Here is a 21,161-nt window from a genome sequence, read left to right on the forward strand (position 1 = left end):
GTTTTGAGGCGAAGCCATTGGACTGTGGAAGTTCTCAATTTATCATCTTTTGAAGGTATGTGAATGACACTTTGGTAGAGGGCCCCACTGTGAGGAGAAATTTTGTCAGTTCTTGAACCATCTCAATCGCATTCATGGGAACATCAGATTTACCAAAAATCTGAAAAGACGGATGCCTCCCATTGTTGGATGTCTGGTTGACTAAAACTGACATCACCGCGGGCTACAGTGTCTTCTGCAAGCCAACAAATACATGCCTTTACTTGCAAAGGGACAACTGCCACAGTTCTGTGCAGACCAGTTGTGCCCCAAATACCATTGTTCATGGTGCACATACAACTGCTAATAAGGACCATCTACCGGAAAAACTCACACCGTGGAAGATCTGCAAGGCTTTTCAATTAAAACTGAAGGGGAGTGTCCCACCTTAAGAGGCTGAAGAGGAAAGGTTCAAGTTCATGACTTTCCTACACATCATAGGGAATCTTGGTTCTAAAGTAGGTCCCATCCTCTTCAAACATAATTGAGGTTGTTTTTCTGTCAGCACCAAAGATTGCCATGCTCCTTGACTGTGTGGTTTGAAGGGTGACTCGATTCTACAGATAGCAGATGCGTATAATGTTCTCGCCATTTTTGTTTATCGTGTGAAGTACATACTCTATGTACAGTTCAAGAAAGTTACATAGAACATTGATCCTATATCCACCTGCCTCAGCCTGATAAATCTGCTGTTGACAGACATTGTATACAGGCAAGTCAAGCAATGGACTGAGAAAACAGGCAGATTTCAACATCTGTTTCATTCTTTTGAGATTCAGTTTTCACAGAAGCTATTCAAATACATTTGCTGAGTGATTTGATTAATTGTGGTGATGGTTTTAACCTTTATTAAATATGGGATATGGCACTGGCAGAAGTTAACTGTCATAGACAAAAGTTGTTGACCAGAGTTCTCAAATGTCTTTCACAGTGGGGTCATGGTAAGTTGTATCTCTGCCACCCTTGTGGATGATTTATTGTGTAGTCACACATGCTTGGATCACCAATGGCTCACCAACTCACCCAACCACTATATATCAGGGGGACGAGAGTGCTTCATAGTCAGTCATTCTGCTCACTCCTGAAGGCGGTTGAATGGTTTATAGCCAAAATATTAGTGGCAAACAAGGTTTGGTTCTGGCAGATTTTTTGAAGTTTTGTGGATCTCTTGTAAAATTATTTGTCTGTCAAGAGTAGAAAATTCATATGTAAATGTGGGCTGCACTCCTCAGTCTATACTGATTTAAAAGTGTCTAATTTCTAATGACAATCCATATCCACAAATCATCTTGCCTGATGTATACAGGTTTGTAATATGTATTTCATTCTGATAAGCACATTTGATGATACTTGCGTGGCACTCAGTTTCTGTTCCATGTGATTCTGACATCACAGATGAATGTATTCTCTGCAGCATGATAAGAAATGAAGTTTCTGCCACTAGTTGGTCATTGTCATGTCATTTACAGTGTAGAGTATACTTTTGCTTCATTTGATATTCAAATGAAAACATCAAATCCGTACATGCTGATCTCTCCCGAAAACTGTGCGGTGCACATGTCACCTAACGTACACCATATGAAGCACATGATTAACAGTTGCTGATGTTTATGTTGTTATTCACCCTTGTATTCCAGACAGAGCTCATGTATTAAACAGCTCAATATTACACTCTTCAGCATGATAGTGAGCATTTGGAAGTATTTTTGTCGTTCATGAAGTGTAAGCACTGTCAGTTAAAGCCAAAATCTGGAAAGTGGGTAAAGAGGAGTGTGTCCCAACAAAATTCCTAGCATTTTTCCATGTTGTTGGCAATATTTCTTTCAAGATTCCCAGAATCCTCCAGGAAATTCAGGTTCAGGTGGCTTTTCACCTACCATCGAAGATTGCAGCCCTTCTGGGATCAGTGAAAGATGATTTGTTATTGCAGAAGGATGCAAATACCATGGCCGTGCAGTAGTGTTTACTTAGGCCACACCATGCACACCATGGAAGAACTCTGCACTGGACATCAACACTGCACTTAGCTTCTGCAACCAATTAAATGTGCTATTGCTCAATATAGTATCTCCACTGAAAATTCAGTGCTAAGAGATAAAACATTAGTTTTGCATACAGAAACGTATTTTTGGACTCCATTATTAAAGAATCTGTGGAAATACATGTGGCAGAAAATCAGCTGTCACAACAGGTACCATCTAGATAATTTCTGGAACCACATCATTTCCACTGTTTGCTCTAAATGAAGATGAAAAAGTAGACTGATGCCCACGGCGAGCATCAACCCTGAAGGCAGACCCACAAATCCACTAGTGGCAATAGTGCCTGCTGGGCAGAGTGATAATGATCATTCTGTCATCAGGATTTTAAAGCATGCTATTAAATTACAGACTAGGGAATGACTGGCAGGTTTCCAGTCAAAATATTGTAGAGTGGAGTGCACGACAAGTGGCTGCAAGCCCAAAACTTCTTTGAATACATGGTACTCTTTACTTGTAACTCCTGTTTGTGACATTTACACTCATGCTTCTGGAGGGAGCAAGATGTCAAAATGAGTGGTATGGCTATATGCCTACATTCCTGCAGAAAAACCTTTTAAAAAGTTGGGAAAAATTCGGAAATTAGATATGTACATTTATCTGAGTACAGAGCAATGCATGAGGGCCAGTGATATATGGTATCCCACTATACAATTGCAGATGGCTAATACTGACCCATGTTGCATTTTACATAATGATGTAGATCGCGGTTAAGATAAATAAGTTAAACACACTAAATAAGAAATTCCTGTGCAAGGAATGTATGCTGATGACACAAAACATTATTACCGCCTGCTTAAAAGTATGCTGTGCCTTCACTGGAACACAGTGCAGCAGCAATTGTGTGTGACATCGATTTGACCATTCCTCTGAAGGTTTCCGGAGATATGTGGCATCACATATCTATGCACAAGGCATGCAAAGTAGTGTAGCTATGGGCACCTGGGGTGACTTTTATGCAAATGAACCGTCAGGCTCAAGGTCACAAGATGGTGGCAGAAAAAAGATCTCACAAGGCTGACATTACACAAGATGACAGCAGAGAAAATATGCGAACAATTATGTCACATAGTTGGTGCCACGGCCCCCCTTTTTGAGGCTGTTGTGGTATGATGACACTATGTGCTTGCTAGAAGAAGAAAAAAGTCTGTCTGTTATCCTGTTGGAATTTAAGAAGTGTGTTAGCTCTACTATCAGTCACATAATCATCAGAAGTTGAAAGATACATTCAAATTACAATCAAAGGAAGCCATATATGATAAAAAGAGCAATGAACAATAGTGCGTCAGAGTGTCGCATAGCTCAGCTGCTCATGTGATCATTGTATATTGATCAGATATGTCTGAGTGTATAATAGGAAGCTATATACAAAAAATATCAATAAACAAGAAAGTTTCACGTTGGTCATTATCCTGCTGGAAAGTGTCAGAAAGGAGTAAACTGGGATTAATTATAAACAATTATGAGTATAGAAAGATTAGATGAGATTAGATTAGATTAGTACTTGTTCCATAGATCATGAATATGACACTTTGTAATGATGTGGAACATGTCAGGTTAATAAAAGGTGTCTATACAAGATATTACATTACCCAAAATATTACATGACACATAATTTATTTTTTTTAATTTTATTTTTTTGTGAGGGTTGGGGAAATTACCCGCTTACTATATCCAAAATTCATCTAATGAGTATAAGGAGTTGCCATTAAGAAATTCTTTTAATTTACTTTTAAATCTGTCAGACTTTTGATGCTATTAGGTAAGTGACCAAAGACTTTTGTGGCAGTGTAATTTACCCCCTTCTGAGCCAAAGTTAGATTTAACCTTGAGTAGTGAAGATCATCCTTTCTCCTAGTGTTGTAGCCATGTACACTGCTATTACTTTTGAATTAGTTCAGATTGTTAGTAACGAATTTTATATTGTGATGCTACAGTGAAGATATCTAGCTCTTTAAATAAGTGTCTGCAGGATGATCTTGGATGAGCTCCAGCAATTATTCTGATTACACGCTTTTGTGCAATGAACACACTTTTACTCAATGATAAGTTACCCCAAAATATGATGCCATACAAAAGCAGAGAATGAAAATAGGTGTGATAAGCTAATTTACTGAGATGTATATCACCAAAATTTGCTATGACCCTAATAGCATAAGTAGCTGAACTAAAACGTTTCAGCAGACCTTCAGTGTGTTTTTTCCAGTTCAACCCCTCATCAATGTATACACCTAGAAATTTTGAATATTCTACCTTAGCTACTGATTTCTGATCGAAGTCTATATTTATTAATGGTGTCATTCCATTTACTGTGTGGAACTGTATTACTGTGTTCTGTCAAAGTTTAATGAGAGCCCATTTGCAGAGAACCACTTAATGATTTTCGATCCAACTTTTGTGTAATTGTGTCAAAATCTTAAGCTGGTTGGGGGACCCTCTACAATGCACCAAATTTTCTCAATTAAGGAGAGATATGGCGACCTTTCTAGCCAATATAGTGTTTGTCAAGCATGAAGAAAAGCAGTAAAAACTCTCGCAATGTGTGGGTGGACATTATCTTGCTGAAATGTAAGCCCAGGATGGCTTTCCATGAAGGGCATGGGTGTATAATATCATCAACATGAAAGCAAGGAGTCCTGATATGAAAAGAGTGATGCTCCAGATAATCACTCGTGGTTGTTAGACCATATGGCAGGTGCCGTTTGTGTTCTAATTGTGAACATTAGCTCTTGGGGCCTGCATTATGCTCATTCAATCAAGCAAAATTAACATTACAGGTACAAGTGATTTGTGTAAAACTTCAACTTTGGTTTTCATTAAACATTAGGAGACTTCACATGAGAGACCACTCACCATGTACTCAGGACCTTTTCCTCTACAACATACCTAGGACTCATTGAAATCCATGCTTTTTATGTACCATGTTATTAAACGACATTGCACATGTGGATGATGTGACATTACTGTCTCTAGGACACTGTAGCTGTATTAAACAGACATACTATGATCATGTTGCAGATGGTTCTGCGTGTTGACTGTCAGGTCTGTCATAAGAGAGAGATGCAGTAAAATCTTATAGGGTGACATTAGGAAGTTCTAGTACAAGGAAAGGTGTGACTGCTTAAAGTTTGGATGCTCATAGTTCATAACCTTTCTTTTTAACCTACTCTGGATGTTACTAAATAATGATGAGGTGTGCTCTTGAATGTAATAAAGGACTGTATAGATGCTGATCTGTTTTCATACATCTGAAATGAAAGTACTGCCCTTGTGCATGACAGTTTGTAATTTGAACAAATGGAATGCCCTCAGACTACACTGATTTTGCTCTTAAAACTAATGGAAATTGACTGTATCTATTGTCATGGAATCAAGACTGTTTTTATTATTATCGTTATTATTATTGTCTATTTAAAAATATGTGTTATTGCAAGTTCTACGTTATTTCATACTCCATAACCTCTAATTATAATTTAGCCAGCACTTCCATTGCAGCTTGTTGTGGAAGCTAGAAATGATAGTGGTTTTCCAAACATGTGAGTAGATTGCGTGAAACAGGCTGTTCTGCGAAGACCAAATTTCTTACAAAATGATACAAGAATCTGCTGCTATTGTGAATGATAGTCTGCTGGATGAAACCTTACACTCAGGTCAGACAAAAATGTCAGAAGTCAGCATGCAGACAGAATTTGTTTTTGATGTATTGGTAGAATCTTATAGGGTTCTCTGCTAGGTGATTTTAGGAGGTCCTATTATGTGATATGCTCTCATTATTTGTATTTATGTTTCGTAAACGCCAGTGCAATATACCATTGAACTGATAAAACGGGATCTGCCATAGTGTACAAAACAGAGAAGTCCTTTTGATTTATAGCTTGTTGCCAAACGTAAAATGATTGTGTTTTTGCCAACACGTAGTAGTAGCTTTATTCATCCATAGATCTCTTTTTACAAGGACATAGGACATGTCAAAGTATTTACAAGTTTAGACCAATTAAAATAAGCTAATTCGTATAAATGATCATTTACAGACTTCTACTTAGAGACAATTATTAGATATACTCATGGTATAGAATACTTTTTTTTGCAAATAATGTAGTAAATAATGTAATGCCACAGTGTTCATCCATATCTCACTATCAGTCACTGCACACACTATATACATATTGTTTCATAACACTTCACTCACTATAAACACACACACACACACACACACACACACACACACACACACACACACACACACACACAGACATTGTTGATCTCCGGGCCATTTTCTGTACTGCAACTTCCCATTTGCTACCATGGAAAACTGAGTCAGCATCCCTCTATAATGAGTGAGACATTGAGCTCAGAAAGAGAAAGAGGAAGAGGTGTTAGTATTGCGCTATGCATATCTTAGGGGTCAAGTTTTTCCAGAAAAGGAAAAAAGAAGGAAGAACGCATTACGCGGAATGTTGAATGTTTTATAATCACTATTATTATTTATTTGTAAAACCTTTTTTTTATCAAACCCCTACTCAGTTTTATCTAAGTAATCCTTTGATGTATAAAATGTATTGCATAACAGGTATTTTTTAGCTGCCTTTTTAAATAAGAGTATTTTTGCAATTTCTGTAATCTCTTTTGGTAATTTATTGTACAGTTTTGTTCCTTGGTAGAAAATGCTGTTTTGAATTTTATGTTTATTTTTTCTTGGTAACTGTAAGTTGAGTTTAGCTCTTGTTCCATGGTCATGTACAGAGCTGTTTTTGCTGTAATTACCAGTACTATTTTCGATGTGTACAACTGACTGGTAAATGTATTCAGATGAAACACTTAAAATCCCCAGTGTTTTGAAGAGATCCTTACAATGAGCTTGACTGGTATCTTTGGTTATTATTCTTATGGCTCTTTTCTGGAGTTAGGAAATTGTGTTCATAGTTTGTGCATTTGTTCCCTCAAAAAGAATGTCATAGCTAAGAACTGACATCTGAATAATAGGTAACTAAAAGACACTGCATGTTACACACTGATGATAGGATTCTAAGGGCATAACATGCTGATGACATTTTGTTTGCAAGTACCTTTGTGTGTTCACACCACTTCAACTAAGAATCAATACTCATTCCTACAAATTTTGCATTTGATATAAGTCTATAAAGATGCCATCTACATTTAATTTAACATTGTCATTTTCCCTCTTCAGACTGAAATTTGTGGCATTACTTTTCTTTGTAGTCAATGTCACTTTATTGATTATTGACCGATCATAAACTTCCTTGAGAGTTTCATTTGCAAGGAGTTCTCTTGTTTTCTCAGTGACTATAATGGTGCTGTTCATTAGCAAAGAGAATTTTTTCACCAAGAGTAACACTACAGGGAAAGTCATCGATGTATATCAGGAATAGTATTGGTCCTAATATGCTACCTTGCAATTTATGTATGTTGGTTCTGATAAGTGTTTTATTAAATGTTTAGATCTATTTGAAGTATGTATATCTCTACCCTTTATCCCTTATCTGCTAGGTATGATCAAAGCCAGTCATTAGCTACCCCTCTTATTCCTAATGCTTCTAATTTATTTAATAGAACCGTGTGGTTGACTGTATCAGAGGCCTTAGAAAGGTCAAAAAAATATGCCTGTGACAAACTCATCTTTGTCAAGAGCATCAAGTACAACTTTTGTGAACTCTGCTATGGCTGGCTCCTTATTTTTGCCACTTCAGAAACCAAACTGTGATTCACTTAAAAGATTATATTAATTCAGGTAATTCATCAGTCTGTCTTTCATAATTGCTTCTATCATTTTTGAGAATGGTGACAGCAGGGAAATGGGCTGTTAATTTTTCATTTATTATATTAGTCAAAGGCCCTTGTATAATCTTTATGCATTATTTCAGTACACACATTGGTACTTGATCTAAGCCTACTGACTTTATTTTTTTACTCTCTGTAGTTGGAAGTAACATCATTGTATTTAGTGCAACATTATTTACAAGTGTTATATTTGCTGTAACTTCTCTGTAATACTTGAAAAATGCTCGTTTATATAGTTTGCTAGGTATCGTGGAACATTTGTTACCTTATCCCCCTCCCTTAACAGTATGTTATTCTGCATTTGTTTGCCTCCCCCTGTTCCCTTTTTCATGACATCCCAGACTGCTTTGCTTTTATTCTCTTCACTATATGTTATTTTGTTATTAAATAACTTCATATAGAGCTTTTTGTATCTATGATATAAATTTAAGAATTCTGGATCATTGGACTCTTTTTCATGTAACTGAGGTATTTAAGTGTTTGGGAGGACTTCTTAATACCTGATGTTATCCATTTGTTTTAGTGAGGTGTTGATACAGACATGCATACTTCTGGAAATGCCTTTTCAAAGTTCAATTTAAATAATGTGGAGAATTTAGAGAATTTCATATTCACATTGACTTCCTTATACGCTTCATTCCAGCTTTATTTTGCTAGTTTTTTTAAAAAATCTTTTATTGTGATTTCAGATGGAAGTCATTTGTAGGCTTGTAGTTTAGAGAATGATTCGATGCCTGATTTTACGGTTGATATTTGACAGAGATGGTCTGATAGTCCAAGATATTTTACAGCTATATTACATTCTTGTGGTGTCACCGCCAGACACCACACTTGCTAGGTGGTAGCCTTTAAATCGGCCGCAGTCCATCGGACCCGAATGTTGCCACTGTCAGTGATCGCAGACCGAGCGCCGCCACACGGCAGGTATAGTCTAGAGAGGCTCCCTAGCACTCGCCCCAGTTGGACAGCTGACTTTGCTAGCGATGGTTCACTGTCTACATGCGCTCTCATTTGCAGAGATGACAGTTTAGCATAGCCTTCAGCTACGTCATTTGCTACGACCTAACAAGGTGCCATATTCAGTTACTGTGAATGTATTGTGAACAGATAATACTGTGAAGAATGTACCGTCAAGAGCAACATTCATCATTAATGGATTAAAGTTAAGTATCAAACTAATTACGTCTGCTTTCTGAATTCTAATTCCATGTCATTTTCCAGACCTCACGTCAGTAAGGTCCTTTCCTCCTCACGCCAGCTTGCGTGAGCTAAAACGAATGCATTTTGGCCTCCACTAGTAACACGATGTTGGCTCTTCTACCAACAACAATTCTGCCCTGTCCATATTTGTGGCCACATGGTCAGTTACTGGTGCAGTCATTGTAGTAACCCTTGTTACACTATTGACCAATAGGAACATACCAAAACTTTGAAGGATATTTATGAGGGTGGTACTTGATTCATTTATTATATTAGTGTTAATGTTAATGTACCCACAGAGAATAATGTTGACCTTTGTACTTGAGACTTTATCTAGAACTTCTGTTAATTTATTGAAAAAAGTGTTCACACTACCACTGGGAGATTGTATACACACACAAAATGATTAATTAATTTCTTGGTGATATCAAGCCTCAATAATTTAGTAGCTGATATTTCAAAGTGTTTGTCTTCACTTACTGTACTGAGGCCATGTCTTGATTTGAACTGTGTTCCTTTTCTGGTATACATGCATATCCTCCACCCCATTAAAGCAGTTCTACAGTAAGAGTTTCCCCTTTCATACAATGATAATACTACATGGTGGATTTCTTGTCTCTGCACCAGTGCTCAGTAACACAAGTTGCTGTGCAGTTCAAAGATTGTAAGTCAACTTCTAATAGTTATATTTTATTTTCTATTGATTTCATGTTTTAAAGGAGGATTGTTAAGTCTGTGAAATGCCCCATGTTACTCTTTCCAATGATTTGTTTTTCTTTGTGATGTCTGGTATGTGTGATATTGTGTTTCAGTATTTTTTAAACTGCTGGAGATCTCTTTAGGTAGGGGAACCTGTTGTCTGGTGGTGTGAAAGGCTGTATTCTATAATGTTATTTCACATGTCTGAAATGTTTTTAATACATGCGTGCATGACAGTTCATTTACAGACATTGATTTGAAGGCCAGGGACACACTCAAACCATGTAATGGTGTCCTTCAGACTAAAAGAACTTCCTTAACATAGGCATTCCATTAGACTGTGTGTTTTTTCTTCTTCAAAGTTTAAATTCTCACTTTTTCTTTACTGTGCGAAAGCTTTGAAATAATTAGGACATTTTTCAGTTATCTGTAATTTTTTCTGCAAAATAGTGGAAATTTTTTCGATTTTACGCAGGGTGGACATGTGTAGTTGACCTGAGATGCAGTAAGTTAATACATATGTCAGATGTATCTCCACAGAGCTCCGACCTCTCGCGAGTTAGCCTAGGGGGATTTCATAGGGATGAACCAAGAGGTTACGAAGGCGGAAAGACACTATTGGTGGAGTGGGGAGGATTTCATGAAGGATGGATTTAATCCTCCTCATCTCTCGCCCCCACACCACCCCCACAGTCATCCATATATATATGATATATATAAGATGATGTAACTTACCAAATGAAAGCGTTGGTATATTGATAGAGACACTAACAAACACAAACATGCACAAAATTCAAGCTTTCGCTACCAATTGTTGCTTCAGCAGGAAAGAGGGAAGGAGAGGGAAAGACAAAAGGATGATTACTTATAAGAACTGCACTGACATTAAATACAACTGTTACACAGAAATGTTTCTCACATAATGGTGGGCGCCATCAGAAGCAGTTGGTTGCAGCAGGGGAAGTGCGGCGCAGCTGCACTTCTACGCAAATAACATGATTGTGATGGCTGTCATTTATTTCGCTTTCTTCTGTGTCTCGTTGACCTCTCAGACCACGTGCTCAGCTATACAGCCTCTGGTGACGGCTGGCTGAAAACTCTGCTCCCAGATACAACAGCAGCAGTGGGAGTGGCAACGGCAGCTGCTCGTTTCCCAACCAATGGACGTTAGAAAAAGTGATCAGGAAAGCTCTTTGGAAATTAATTGTTGTTCCAGTGGGTTCAGCCCTTCCTAGAAATACATGTAGCAGCTTGAATGAAGCATCTCGTTCTTGAGTCGTTTGTCCATCTGTGAATTATTTCTGCAGACCGGAGACTGCCACCACATGGATCACCTTATGGACTATCATAGATGGGCCAGAACAGTCCTGTATCACTACCTTTGAAACTATACCGTTCATCCACCATCAGACTCCATCAGGAAAACTGTTTAGTTTACCTCATGCGACATGGTCATTCATGGTTGTTGTCATTTTGTCACCCACCAACTGGTTTCTTCCAGCACTGTTGTATGTTCAGCTTGGTGGTGGCTACAGCTGTGACACTGTGAAGTTCCACTCAAATCTGACATAATTTATGGCCTTGGTGCAGTACATGTGTGAATAGGATGTATGCCAAAGGTATATATATATAGATATGCACTTATGAAACTACTGTTAAGTGCTTGGCAGAGAGTACATTCCATTGTGCACTTTACTAGGTCATATTCCCTTTCCATTTACATTTGAAGCAAGTAAAAATTGTTTGCTTAACCCCTTGGGTGCACTCTAATGAAACTAATTGTGTCCTTTCAGTCCTAACAGGAGCAGTATGTAGAGGGTTGTAGTACATTTTGAGATTCATCACCTAAAGCTGGTTCTTGAAATTTTGTAAATAGGCTTTCTTTGGATAGTATACGTCTATCGTTAAGCATATGCTAGCTCAGTTTTTTCAGTGTTGCTGCGATTTTCTTATGTGGGCAGAAAATAAAGTGTTACCCTGATTCGTATATGTTAAATGTGACCTACTATTCCTAGAATGGACAGGTCGAATGAGTGTTTTGTTACCAATATTATTTACAGACTAATTGCATTACCTTAGCATTGTATCAATGAAGCAATGTCTGACACCTGCTTTACCTGCATCTGAGGCTATGTGATCTTTCCAGTTCATATCTGTAGATACTGTTACATTAGGGTGTCCATTCATCTCGTTTTTCCTGGGACAGTCCCGTTTTTTACCAAAATGTCCCGCTGTCCAGAAAGTTTTTTTGGGGACGCTCAAATGTCCCTTTTTTTATGATTCTGCTTGGCTAGAGTATTTTACTCTACTGGTTGTTTGGCTTTGCTATTAACTGCGCAATTATTTGTGCTGGGAAGCGTGTGATGACTTCCAGCATACCCCAAACATGTACCAAACTGTCAAAAATTGCAAGTAATTTTAAACACACTGTAGGTTACAAATAACATCAAAGATTCTTCTCTTCTAAATCAATCCACTGAATCCGTCCTTTTGGTCTAGAGATACTCTACAACACTGATACTTGCTCTCTAGCTTTTGTCACCACACTGTTAATGTTTTGCACTGTGCAATCAGTGTTTCATTATGCCAAAATGAAAGTGTAATTTTAACAGCAATATAAAAAGCGAGTTTCCTTTTATAACTGGTAGTGAAGAAACTGTAGAATGTACATTGTGCAGATCAAAATTTGCTATTGGTCATGGTGGAAGTTCTGACATTGTGAATCACATTAAGATGAAGAAACATCGCACGAGTGATGAAACGAAAGGAGCAAATAAATGCGTGAGTGACTACTATGTAAACTTAAAATCAGTAACAGAAATGGATAGGCAGTTGGCAGCACAAGAAGCTACATTTGCATACCACAGTGCAATGCATAACCATAGCTTTAAGTCAATGGACTGTACAACAGCAGTTAAAAAACTTTTCAATCCTAAATTCACATGTGGACACACATAATGTGATGCAATCATTTCAAATGTTATTGCACCATATGCAGCTCAGCAGGTTTTTAATGAACTGAAAAGTGCTTGATTCATTTCTGTAATGATTGACACATCGAATCATCTGGATTTGAAGTTGGTTTCTCTCCTTATCAGGTAATTTCACCCTGAAAATGGCATCACAGTGAAAGTGCTCGAATTGGTTAATTTAGCTGAAGAAACTTCAGATTTACTTCAGAATTATGTGCTGGAGGTTTTAAAGAAATATGATCTTGAGGGAAAGCTAACTGCAGTTTCTGCAGACAACACTAACACCAATTTTGGTGGTAATCAGAGGAAAGGAAAAAAAAAAAACAATTTGTTCTATAAACTGCTACAGAACACAGTGAATAATATAGTAGGTGTTGGCTGTCCAGCACATGTGGTGTACAATTCCTTACAAACTGGCTCAGATTGCCTACCCAGTGACTGCCAATTAATTGTAAACAAAATCTACCAGCATTTCCACATATGTGCAGTAAGGGTTGAATCTCTGAAGTCATTCTGTAAGTTTACTGAAACTGATTACAAAACTGTACTTGGACACAGCAAGACAAGGTGGCTATCTCTGCTACCATCATTGGAAAGAATTGTAGAAATATTTCCTGCTTTCAAATCATATTTCATTTCCCTTGATAAGTGTCCTGTTATCCTTAAACAATTCTTTGATAACTCTGTGTCTATTGTTCTTCTACATTTTCTTGTTAGCCAGCTAAAACGTTTCTACACATGGGCAATTTACAATGTAGAAAATCTGAAAGATTTCTCACATCCTTTGTACATGAGACTCTAAGAAAGCTGGCAGAATAGGGTGAAATTACTGTTGAACAATTTCATATTTATGCTGACATCTTCTATGACTCTTGGATTGAGTATATTAAAGAATTGTGTTTACCATTTCTCACACCTTTTAAAGCATTTGACTGAGTTAATACTGAAAAGGAGCAGCTACAGTGGAAGGATATTCAGGACTGTTGTGTTTTTGTTAAAAGTATTGTACCAAATTTTCCTGTTCCTGAAGACGAACTGTTCGATGAATTTTCATGTGCACAGAACATCATAAAAAGTAAAGAAGGAGACAAAGAAAGTGTTAGTGCAATGTGGTGTAAAATATTTGCCTATTTCAAAAGTAAAAACATTAACATGAATACATGATTCATTTGATGGAGTTTTTGTCTGGCAATTCCTGGGTCAAATGCTGCTGTGGAACGTGTGTTTTCGTTAGTGAACTCTTGTGGTCAGATGGAAAAAAAAAAAAAAAAAAAAAAAAAAAAAAAAAAAAAAAAAAAAAACCAGAATGAAAGTTGAAACAGTGAGGGCCTTGCTCATTGTCAAAACACACTTTAATAGTGTATCGTGTACTGACTTTTATGATACAGTTTCAAACGAAAATGTACTTCTTGACAAAGTACAAAAAAGTGAAAAGTACAGTGATAGTGTGGCAGAATAATTGTAAAAAGTGATTTGGGATCATCTGAGTGCACTTTGTAAAGGTAAACTTGTATGTGTATTAAAATTAGTCAGTACAATTTTATGTCCCTTTTTTTCTTCAATGTCCCAGGTTTGTCTCTAATTTATTTTAAATGTCCCCTTTTTCAATGAAAGTGAAATGGGCACCCTACGTTACATCCAAGTACTTGTATGGGTTGATTGATTCCAGTTGTGACTCACTGATATTTAGTCATAGAATGCTACCTGCTTTCGTTTTCTAAAGTTCAAAATTTTGTATTTATAAACATTTAAGGCCAGTTGCCAATGTTTGCATCACTTTTAAATCTTATCAAGTCACGAATGAATATTAGAGTGCTTTTTTTTGCAGAAGTTATTTCATTATAGATATTGCATCAAATAGTAAAGTCTGATGGAATGTTGTCTACTCCTGGGGCCTTGTATTCTCAATACTGGATGAATATTGTCTGGGTAATTTGCAAGAGTTACACTGTGTCAAGACATATACAGTTTCTATCATGAATAATTGACTTAGTATTGTAAACACTTGATAGTAAATTATATCTCTAAATTATTAGAGGACAGTATTTTCATTTTTTTAATTTATTTTTTTATTTTTTTATGCCCCTGGAAGTCATTAAGTAGGCAACCTGCAATTTAAAGTGAGTATCATTTCAGCTCTTTAGTTGTATAGATGTGCTTGAAATTTAAACATTTTGACTAAGGCAGCATCTGAGTCTTAACAAGATACGTAATACAATTCCAGCATGTTGTATGTACAGAAAAAGAGTGTTCCGGAACCCATATTCATAAACACATATTTCAGTTTAACACTTTCTCAAGGTCATATGTGGACTGTTAACATTACCCATTGAACCAGGAAAAGATAATAGCTTGAAATTGTATTTTGAAAGGATTTTACTTAGCCAAAACCTAGAAAAAATTCAGTATAATATTTAATACAAGGGAAAAATCATTAGTGCATATACTGAGCAATTATAAGGTATATACACACAATTTCATTAATGGAATAAGTGGTCATATTTTTCAACTTTGACCTAATTTCTTGGCAAATTACTTAAAATTCGTGAGTTAGTGCTGAGTTTTCTTAGCCGTCCGCGGTGGTCTCGTGGTTCTAGGCGCGCAGTCCGCGACTGCTACGCTCGCAGGTTCGAATCCTGCCTCGGGCATGGATGTGTGTGATGTCCTTAGGTTAGTTAGGTTTAAGTAGTTCTAAGTTCTAGGGGACTGATGACCACAGCTGTTAAGTCCCATAGTGCTCAGAGCCATTTGAACCATCTGATTTGAGTTTTCTTCATGTATAATGTACAACTTATGCATTTAAAAGCGTTTTAAGTTTAAAACATGAATATAAAATTAGATGATACTTGTAGAATTTCTGTCATAGTGCATAAAATATTGTTCTTGAAATGGGAAGTGAAATAACATGTGAATAGTGTAATCAAAAGTTCGATTATAAAACTAAAAACTGACAGAAGATATTCTTCATAGTATCCATTCAGTTTAATAGAATCCTCATTAATAAATTATAGGTATACCTCTCTCTGTTTTCTGTAAAAGCTTGTAAATAACTCAGAAATTATCTGAGATGGTAATTGTGTCTTCTTTTAGTACTTTGCACTGCAGTATAATTCAGAAATTCAATCCACTTACATGGGGATGTCTATCACTGAATGAAAAAAAAAGAAGCTATTCCACTATTTGTAGATTCAGATTACCTTTTAGCAAGAAAATGCAACTAATGTCTGGAGGGGGAGAGGGGGGGAGGTAAGGTGGATGAATAATATGTCGTTTGTGTGTGTTGGGAGGGGGAGGGGGGGGGGGGAATAGGGTAAAGAGGACTTTGCAATTCTAAAAGTCGAATTTTACTAGTGACATGTAACAAATGATGTCAACAACATAGCATCCATAATGTCATATCATTCACAGTATTTTGAAACCAACAGCTAGATTTTATGTGAAATCTCACACTGGGAATTATCCTCATATCGCAGATGCCTCAGAAAATTTGTCGTAAGAATGTACATGAAATAGTTAAAATAATATTTCCAGAATTTTTTTGATTTGTAATGTTGATAATTTTCATCAACTGCGGTCAAGAGACAATATGCCATATATGTTAGTAACTGCTATAACAGTATTTTAATTTATGAAGCAGTTTCATCCAGTTTTATTTTATTTGATGAAAAAGTCACCTGCACTATACAATGATTACAATGCTGGAATTATGTGTAGAAATACCTACAAATTAGTAATGAATGTCGTTTCTAAAGATATTTTATTAGCAACTTTTAGTAATTTTGTTTTTCATGAAAGTCACAAGTTTCGCAAACTGACTGTTGCCATACTTTTCAACACAAAAAAACTGGTGTTTTTCCATTCTTATGAGATTTGAATTTTTCAGTAAAGGTGTAATGATTGTTGCTTCACAACAAGGAAAAATGCAGTCTATCTCCAACACTCACAAGCAACTCGGGTCGTGTGTGTGTGTGTGTGTGTGTGTGTGTGTGTGTGTGTGTGTGTGTGTGTGTGTGTGTGTGTGTTTTATTTCTGTAGAAGAACTTGTGGCTTTTTATTTCGTGCTTTCCACATGCCTGTCCGCTTTTCCTCAGTGCGAGTTTTAGCTGGTAAGAGAAGTGGGTGTGTCGTGATTTGACAAGTTTTATAATTGTTCGAAAATTTCTCATGTCAGACTGATCCTTTCCAGGACTTGGACAATCTGTGCTCCACTTTTACGTCGTTGTTTGCAATGGATCTCGGATGTGCTTCAGATTTTCAGGCGCCCATCATCCTCTGGCCAGATGCGCAGCCTCACTTTATCCACGCCCGGCCCCTTCCAGTGTCCTTATGGCTGGCAGTCAAGCAGGAACTTTATCAGCTCCAGGTCGCTGGTGTTCTGGAGCCTCTGACGTACAGTGCCTGGGTGACACCATTGGTGGTCATATGGAAACCCAATGGGTCCCTTCGGCTGCGTGGGGACTTCGGCGCTACTGTCAATGCTCAGTCCCTCGTCAACACTTACCCCATTCCCCGACAGGAAGACCTTCTCGCCATGCTTGCTGGGGGGAGAGTATTTTTCAAAGATCGACCTGGCTGAGGCATTCCACCACCAGTTACCCTTGGATGCTGAATCCCAGTTCCTGCAGGGAACATTTGCCAAACCTCAACGACCTATTTCACGCTCTGCACTCTGCAGGTTTACGCTCTCAGCTGGACTGGTGTTGCTTTTCCAACCGGAAGTGGAATACTTAGGCCAATGGCTTAGCAAAGTTGGCATTCGCCCTTCAGGTCATAATATCGCAGTGATTGAGGCCCTTCCTCATCCCAAGGACTTATCTCAACTCCAGGTGTTTTTGGGCAAGGTTACTTATTACTTGCAGTTCTTGCCCCAGGCTGCCTCCGTTGTGTCGGAATGCCAGTGGCTCAGAACAGCCCATCGCTTATGCATCTAAGACATTTCGTTTGGTTGTCTCTTGTCACCCCATTGCTTCTTGTGTGTTGTCGTTATAAGGTCCCACTCGATTATCCATCGTTGTCTACATCTACATTTATACTCCGCAAGCCACCCAACGGTGTGTGGCGGAGGGCACTTTACGTGCCACTGTCATTATCTCCCTTTCCTGTTCCAGTCGCGTATGGTTCGTGGGAAGAACGACTGCCGGGAAGCCTCCTTGCGTGCTCGAATATCTCTCATTTTACATTCGTGATCTCCTCGGAGGTATAAGTAGGGGGAAGCAATTTTTTCGATACCTCATCCAGAAACGCACCCTCTCGAAACCTGGACAGCAAGCTACACTGTGATGCAGAGCGCCTCTCTTGCAGAGTCTGCCACTTGAGTTTGCTAACATCTCCGTAACGCTATCACGTTTACCAAATAACCCTGTGACGAAACGCGCCGCTCTTCTCTATCTCCTCTGTCAACCCGACCTGGTATGGATCCCACAATGATGAGCAATACTCAAGTATAGGTCGAATGAGTGTTTTGTAAGCCACCTCCTTTGTTGATGGACTACATTTTCTAAAGACTCTCCCAATGAATCTCAACCTGGCACCCGCCTTACCAACAATTAATTTTATATGATCATTCCACTTCAAATCGTTCCATACGCATACTCCCAGATATTTTACAGAAGTAACTGCTACCAGTGTTTGTTCCGTTATCAGATAATCATAGAATAAACGATCCTTCTTTCTGTGTATTCGCAATACATTACATTTGTCTATGTTAGGATCAGTTACCACTCGTTGCACCAAGTGCCTATCCGCTGCAGATCTTCCTGCATTTCACTGCAATTTTCTAATGCTGCAACTTCTCTGTATACTACAGCATCATCCGCGAAAAGCTGCATGGAACTTCCGACACCATCTACTAGGTCATTTATATATATTGTGAAAAGCAGTGGTCCCATAACATTCCCCTGTGGCACGACAGAGGTTACTTTAACGTCTGTAGAAGTCTCTCCATTGAGAACAGTATGCTGTGTTCTGTTTGCTAAAAACTCTTTAATCCAGCCACACAGCTGGTCTGATATTCCGTAAGCTCTTACTTTGTTTATCAGGCGACAGTGCGGAACTGTATCGAACGCCTTCCGGAAGTCAAGGAAAATGGCATCCACCTGGGAACCTGTATCTAATATTTTGTGGGACTCATGAACAAATAAAGCGAATTGGCTCTCACACGATCGCTGTTTCCGGAATCCATGTTGGTTCCTACAAAGTAGATTCTGGGTTTCCGTAAACGACATGATACTCGAGCAAAAAACTTGTTCTAAAATTCTACAACAGATTGACGTCAGAGACATAGGTCTATAGTTTTGCGCATCTGCTCGCCGACCCTTCTTGAAAACTGGGACTACCTGTGCTCTTTTCCAATCATTTGGAACCTTCCATTCCTCTAGAGACTTGCGGTACACGGGTGTTAGAAGGGGGGCAAGTTCCTTCGCGTACTCTGTGTAGAATCGAATTGGTATCCCGTCAGGTCCAGTGGACTTCCTTCTGTTGAGTGATTCCAATTGCTTTTCTATTCCTTACGCTATCTGTCACATCGTTTAGCTTCGGTTGGTCTGAGAGGTTTTGGCTGCGTTTAAACTTGCAGTGAAGCTCTCTTTCCTTTCGCAGTAGTTTCCTAACTTTGTTGTTGAACCACGGTGGGTTTTTCCCGTCCCTCACAGTTTTACTCGGCACGTACCTGTCTAAAACGCATTTTACGATTGCCTTGAACTTTTTCCATAAGTACTCAACATTGTCAGTGTCGGAACAGAAATTTTCGTTTTGATCTGATAGATAGCCTGAAATCTCCTCCTATTACTCTTGCTAAACAGATAAACCTTCCTCCCTTTTTTATATTCCTATTTACTTCCATATTCAGGGATGCTGCAACGGCCTTATGATCACTGATTCCCTGTTCTACGCTTACAGAGTCGAAAAGTTCGGGTCTGTTTGTTATCAGTAGGTCCAAGATGTTATCTCCACGAGTCGGTTCTCTGTTTAATTGCTCCTAAACATCTGAGTGTCCCAGTCTATGTCTGGTATATTGAAATCTCCACCTAAGACTATAACATGCTGAGGAAATTTTTGTGAAATGTATTTCAGAATTTCTCTCAGTTGTTCTGCCACTAATGCTGATGAGTCGGGAGGTCGGTAAAAGGAGGCAATTATTAACCTATCTCGGTTGTTGAGTATAACCTCCACCCACAATAATTCATAGGAACTATCCACTTCTATTTCACTAGAGGATAACGTACTACAAACAGCGACAAACACGTAACCACCGGTTGCATGCAATCTATCCTTTCTAAACACCGCCTGTACCTTTGTAAAAATTTCGGCAGAATTTATCTCTGGCTTCAGCCAGCTTTCCGTACGTGTAACGATTTCAGCATCGGTGCTTTACCAACGCAGCTTCGACAGTTTACAATTACAATACCGATTGCTGCTTGGTCCCCGCATGTCCTGACTTTGCCCCACACCCTTTGAGGCTGTTGCCCTTTCTGTACTTGCCCGAGGCCACACAACCCCTGCTACCCGTGTAGCCGCCTGCTTTATGTAGTGGACTCCTGACCTATCCAGCGGAAGCCCGAAACCCCACCGCCCTGTGGCGCAAGTCGAGGTTTCGTGTCCGTCCTTTCCCATTCGTTTGTTGTTCACTGGCCACTCCCGTTTGGCCCCGCCACGCTTCGCACTCGGTAACTCTGCGACCGTTCCGTTCGCGGCTACAACACTAGCAGTTGAGAGTTGACAACTTCCAACAACGAAACAGGAAAGTCAGCCTTGATATGTAAATATGTACTACCTCAACCGAAATTGGGAAGAGAATAAAAAAATTTGGAGGCGTTCCTTTTCAGGACGTCTTCATATTTTCACTCAAAACCAAATTATGACAAAAGTAGCACTATAAAAATGCAATTGGAAATGTGCACCAAGAAGTGAAGGCACAACAGCTGCTACCATTACGTTACTTGTCAATGTTGACAGTATCACAAATTCCTGTTCACCTGGAAAACGTCATAGAACCGGCCCTGTGTAGTTCCAAGTGTTGGACTGTCAACGTGACCATCTTTTGTCTACATTTGTTACGCAGTTCCCGGATGGCTACTTCTTGCCGTTGCGATTGTACCCCTGTCTATATACACTGTTCGCATAAAAGAGCTCACTGAACTGTTTGTGACCGATTTTTAAAGTTTGTAGGCTACGTTGCTGTCTAGGGGACAGCTACTTGCACTGCAGGATTGTATTTTGCTAGCTTCCTGAAAACTGACTAAACTCGTGTCCATATACAGTGAGGCGCTTGACACTGATAGACATCGTCAACGTTTAACCAAGATACGGTCAAAGAATGTCTTCATACATTCGCGATTGACTCAAGAAATACGAGATTGAAATTTTTTTCTCTATTACGTTACTGTACAAAACATTCTCGATTTACGTATTGCGT

General features: G+C 38.6%; 1 protein-coding gene across 1 annotated transcript in view; it reads left to right on the forward strand.

The window, feature by feature from the left end:
- Positions 1-21,161, forward strand: part of LOC126291703 (zinc finger protein 391-like) — a 230,347-nt gene that overhangs the window by 153,026 nt on the left and 56,160 nt on the right. The gene's annotated exons all lie outside the window — the stretch shown is intronic.

This window comes from Schistocerca gregaria, chromosome 9 (assembly GCF_023897955.1).
Source record: "Schistocerca gregaria isolate iqSchGreg1 chromosome 9, iqSchGreg1.2, whole genome shotgun sequence".
In the NCBI taxonomy this organism is placed as follows: domain Eukaryota; kingdom Metazoa; phylum Arthropoda; class Insecta; order Orthoptera; family Acrididae; genus Schistocerca; species Schistocerca gregaria.